Below are 6,179 nucleotides of genomic sequence, written 5' to 3'. Positions count from 1 at the left end.
TCGCCCTGCCCATAGTATTGCCACGGTAAGATGTAAATCTATGTATTTTTTACCCGTAAATTTATCTATTCATGTTTGGGGTCTAGTTTATCTACTCATGTTTGGGGTCTAATTTAATTTATCTATGCATTTTATAGCTGCTGTGGAATATTTATGGACTGCTGGTAGAGCCCTTCATTGAGGGGCCATTTCCTGGCCGAGAGCGAATTGCTGAACGATACATCAGCAACAGGGCAGGTTACGTAACAACTGTCAGGAGATGGACTGAAGAGCACGCAGTGGATATATGATGTGCAAATAGCAAGCAAGGGGGGCATTATGATGTGACATGCGAATAACGTACATGGGGGGGCGTGATGTGCGAATAGCAAGGAAATTTGGATGTTGGGCAACCATTGAGTTAGATGGTGTGGACTACTGGATGGGCATAGAGCCAATCTTGAAGAACAAAATGATTACTGATTACAAATGTACTTGGTAATCAATCTGATCTTCAATGTTGGCTCCATGCCCCTCTAGTATTCGATGCCATTTAACTCTAATAGTTCCCCATCATCCCGATATCCTTGTTTAACATCTGCACATTCTTGAAGAAAGGAGATTTGGATGCCAAAGAAACACTGAGCTGGATGGTGTGGACCACTGGATGGGCATATAGCCATTCTTGAAGAACATAATGATTACTGATTACAAATGTACTTGGTAATCAATCTGATCTTCAATGTTGGCTCCATGCCCCTCTAGTACTCCACTCCATCCATCCAGCTCCAGTGTTTCTTTAGCATCAAAATCTCCTTTCTAATCGCGCATCACGCCCCCCTTGTACGCTATTCGCACGTCACATCATAATGCTCCCCCTTGCACGCTATCCTTTTTTTTATAGGCAATACAAAGTAGACAACTTATTCAAGTAGACATATATATGTATATTCAAGTGGATCATAACATGCTATAACAAAGTAGTCAACTTATTCGTTTATGTCTATTAAATTGAATCGGTTATACTTCCTAACACATAACATGCTAAATTGATATGAAACATATGTCTATTCTTGAATCAGTTACTTCATAAACAGAACATAAAACAAGCCAACATGCTTCATGCATAGACACATAACACATAACATGCTAAATTTACATGAAACATATGTCTCATCAGCATAACTCATGTTAAAATAGTATCAAGTTCATAACTTATGCTGATAGCATCGAAAACCCATCAACATCCTGAATGGTTTCAATCAGATAACAAGCCAAGTGGAAGGTATATTGTAAACTTATCTCATCACCATCCTGAATGGTTTTATAACATTTTCAGCTTTAAGAGTATGCCTAACATGTTATAACAAATAGACAACTTATTCGTGCATGTCTAAAACTTGTTCTCATAGAATCATAAAGCCACCACTATGTACCTGCCACTTGGATTGTACAGTTCATGATGAAGTTAGCATGGTGATGAAGTGTATGATACTGTCACCACAAGCTTAGTCATAAACTTGTGTTGTTAGAATCATACAACTTCATCACCATGTTAAACACATTTCCATAAGCATAACAAGCCAAGTGACATGATACATAGTAATGGAGATTTATGAGTATGCCTAACATGCTATAACAAGTAGACAACTTATTCAAGCAGACATGTATATTCAAGTGAACATGCTATAACAAGCATACAACTTATTCTTTACTTATCATCATAGGTCATGTTCAAATAAAAAAGAGAATGGTGATATCTTATCATTTGCAAGCCATATCAGTACATGCAATTAGCCTAAATTTACCCTTTAATACATGCTTTATAAACGAATTGCATTCAGAATCCTTACTTATCATTTCAAATAAAAATGAGCCAGTTGAATTCATAACATTTTCATCCTTAAGAGTATGCCAAACATGCTATAACAAGTAGACAACTTATTCAAGTAGACATGTATATTCAAGTGAACATGCTATAACAAGTAGACAACTTATTCAAGTAGACATGTATATTCAAGTGAACATGCTATAACAAGTAGACAACTTATTCGTGCATGTCTATTCCTTACTTATTCAAGACAACTTATTCCTTACTTATCATCATAGGTCATGTTCAAATAAAAAAGAGTATGGTGATATCTTATCATTTGCAAGCCATATCAGTACATGCAATTAGCCTAAATTTACCTTTTAATACATGCTTTATACATGCTCAATGACCCTTTTACAATGTTCCTCTAATACTTGATGCATGATTCATAAGCTACATGCCCAAATGAACAATCGTACACATACAACAGTACATCAAACATACACAAGCACTTCTAAAGGCATGACCAATCAGTTCAAACCAACTTAACATTAATATATATTCAGTAAGTTAAAGAAATCTTCTCATATGCTAAAGGCATGAACTGATTGACAATCTCTTCAGTCAGCCTTCGCATGTAGCATTCTTACTATCCCTGCAAATATTATGTTCAAATAAAAAGAAATCAGAACATCTTCAGCAACCGACAATGTATTGCCCTAGGTTAAAAAAGACAATGACCCAAGAATTTCAGCGGTGAATCTAACAATGAATATAATAAAATCAGTATCTAAGCGAGAGATCTAACCCTTTAAATCATAGCTCTGAAAATCAATAGATACTTACCGGTACCGTGTTTATAGCTCACCCAGTGATTGCATGTTCAAATCAGCCATGGCGATAGAGAGGGATGAGAGGGATGAAGCTCTTGCATAACCTAAACTGGGGTTTGGGATTAGAGAGGGGGTTTATATATCAGCTGATATTTCAGTCAAACAAGAGCGCCTAAAATTTGAGGATTGACCGCGTAAGTGAAATTTTATTTGCCGCTTTTTTGTTTTCGGCAAACAATGACATTCATTTATTAGAAGTGTCATCTATTGAGTAAGTGAAATTTAACTAAAACGCGCGTTTTCTTTGGATGGCAGGATTATGTAATCGTAATGTCATCTGAGAATCGAGCGCATTTTTTATTTCGCTTTCAGATGCCATACAGTTAAAATACTATCACGAAAATATTCAGACGACACGAAAACAAATGTCTGTCATGTATCTTGTGTCATGTGAAAGGAAAAATGACATAATGTTCAAATAACGATTATCTATTTTAAACAAAGCTTGATTATGCTTCTGAACATTTTAAACATTAGGCCACTTAACTGGAAGGGCCTCTATGTGACTTAGTTAAACACGCTATTGAGTACAATAGTCAGAAGCACAAGTTATAGATTTAAACACAAAAGTAAGAAGTATAAATATGTCAGAAGGAAAGGGTTAGGGAAATAGTTACGCAGTGATTTATACTGATTCGGCCTCCTACCTACATCCAATCCCCAGAATACCTTCCAGAATACCTTCTTCTGGGTTTTAATCCACTAGTGAACTCTTTCCAATAGGTAGAGCACAAACCCTTACAATAGATACATAGGCTCTGTAAAGTACCATCATTTACACTCAACACTCAACTATCTATCTACCTCTCTTGCTATTCACTTATAACCGAAGTGAACAGAAGAGCTTCTGATCTTTCTTAAGCTATTAATAAGTTTGTTCTTACTCAGAACACAATGAAAAACTATAAGCTATTACACGAATGGAAATAGTAAATGTATATGAGCCTTTTCCTTGCTTTTGGAACTTTAAGGATGCTTCTCTCAAGATTGCAGCGTTGATGATCAACTCCAAAATGAGCAAATGATGGGGCTTTTATAGTGACACTTTGAGGTTGGTCATTTTGAATTTCAAAATAACCGTTGGAGGGAAAGACTCTATTTTGTCGCTTTCATCCTCAGTACTCAATGCATTCAGCCAATCATTGCGCTTCTCTTTTCCATTGCGTACAGGAGACATCACGCTTCTAGGTCTTGACAGAGGCAGTCTGACTGTCTACACAAATAAGGTAAAGATTCCAATTTGGCCAAGGCACAAGCCATTTGTTCCTTGTACTTCTTTCCTTATATAGAGGCACATTGTCAATGGTCCAGAGTCAACGTTGATCTTGTCTTCGATGCCTTGATCTATATCTTCCAGAATAAGTCTTCCTTGTGGCAAGGGCTTTGCTTCTGGATCCTTCCATCTACTGGGCTGAATTTGATCATTGGGCCATTGGTCTAATTTCAAGGCCTTTGTGTATATTCATTTCTTAATCTCATTGAATCAAACATACACTTAACAAACACATTAGTCCAAATAAATAACCATTTAATTATAATATTTTACTAACTATGGGAATATTAATTTCTTTTAATATTTTTTATCATAATCAAAATAAGTGTGGAAATTGTGTTTCAACAAACTCCCCCATGTTGATGTTGACAAAAATTCAGAGGGTTAAGAACAATAGAAGCAATCTCCCCTATAATAGTTGGACTAAAATTTTCTTCTGGATTCTCCTCTGTAAGGGTTGACTACTGAAAAGAATTTTACTTAAGATTGAAAAATGTTAGACGTTGAGAAGTTTAGAGTACAATTAAGTTCAGAGTCTGTAGCATAGTATATCAGAGCAAGATATATCAAGGGAATAAATTAAGGTGATGATACTGAGATAAAGTCCTTTAAAATTCATCGTTAAGGTATCAGAGTTACATTGATGAGGTATCAGAGTTAATTTGTAATGTCCTTATTACCATTAATGCATCGTAGTCGTTTTATCCATTGATTATTATTTTTGCTTAAGTGTTGATTGAACAGAGTCATTTGATTATAAGCACGAAAGGCATATATCAGAAGCAAGTAATCATTCAGAAGCAGTATATGGAAAAGATAAGTCATGTCATAAACACTCAACAGATATACAACATATAAGACTAAACAGTCTATAAGCACAGAAGTAAGTCTAGAAAGTCAAAATAAGATTCCTATTTAGGTTTTATATTGACAGAGACATTTCCATGCTTTTTCTTAGTTAAGGGTTGTTGTTGCTGCTGAGATGTTGGTATTGAAACTGTTCCAGAGGCTGTCAGCTTATCATGTTTTTCCTTTTGTTCAACCTCAGAGGTTTTCTCCCTTTTTTTTGCCATGATCGGTGATAGGGAAGGTGCCTAGAGGTTGGCCATGTCTTGCAACGCTTCTGGAGTTCAGTATAGGCCTGAAGCTTCTGAGAGCTGGTATTTAGGCCATTGAAGATAGTAGGACCAATATGAGTAGACTCAAGAGCAAGAGAACCAGAGCTACATATGTTGCTGATAAGAAATTGGAATGCCTTGGAGCCCCAAATAACACAGTCAGCAAGAGTAGAGGTGTACTTCTGGTGAATGCTCAGGAGTGCGTGGTCCAGAATCCTATTCTGGTTGGCAAGATTTTGGACATGCTTATTAGTGTCAGAGTTCTATTTGTAGATAGCAGAGGTCTTCTTGTCCAAAGTTTCTATAGAACTTATGTTGATGTTCAGAAGGCGTATGGATTTTGATAGCTGATCAATGGTAGAAGTTAGTGCTGAACCAATTTTCTGTTGGACTTTGATAAGCTCGGTATTCAGTTGTTAGAAGTTGAAAGATAGGCATTGGGAAATATCATCAGTAGTAGCCACTATGGTGGGAACAGCTCGGAGCTTGGCATCTAGAAGGTTCATGTGTTGAACCATCATCAGTTGAAGTGCAGCCATCCAATCAGCAAAGGCGTGGGAACTTTGCTGAGAGACCATTGCAGTCAGAGTTTGAAGAAGACTCTTCATGTTAGTTATTTCATTGATCAACATCATTGTCTCGCTGAAGGGAGTGTGCTTAGTAGAAGGAGCAGATAAGGTGGAGGAAGAGGCATGAGACTTAGCCATAACAGCAAGTAGGGCATAGGCAGCATCCAGAATCTTCTTGCTTAAGATATGGAATGTTGGAATGAAGGAGAAGTAAGGTATTCCTGGATGTTCTCAGTAGAAGTCTTAGAGGCTTGACCTTTAACATGTTCTGGTTGTTTGGATGGTAGGGTGTGAGGAGATTGAGGTGAAGTTGGATCAAAGATAAGGGTGGTATCTATATCAGAAGTAGGAGGATCAGTAGTTGTGTATTTTGAAGCTTGCTCAGATATTGAAGAAGGGTTTTGAGAAGAGGCTATTGGCTCCATAGAGTCACCCAATTTGGGTTCAGAGTTGTTAGTGTTGGTATGTGATGAGTGTCCGGTAGAGTGATAATAATATGATGATAAGTGTGTGCTATGGCTATGGATATGATCT

Source organism: Euphorbia lathyris, chromosome 8, assembly GCF_963576675.1.
Source record: "Euphorbia lathyris chromosome 8, ddEupLath1.1, whole genome shotgun sequence".
NCBI lineage: Eukaryota > Viridiplantae > Streptophyta > Magnoliopsida > Malpighiales > Euphorbiaceae > Euphorbia > Euphorbia lathyris.
The sequence above is the reverse complement of the archived record's forward strand: the minus strand, read 5'-3'. Positions refer to the sequence as shown.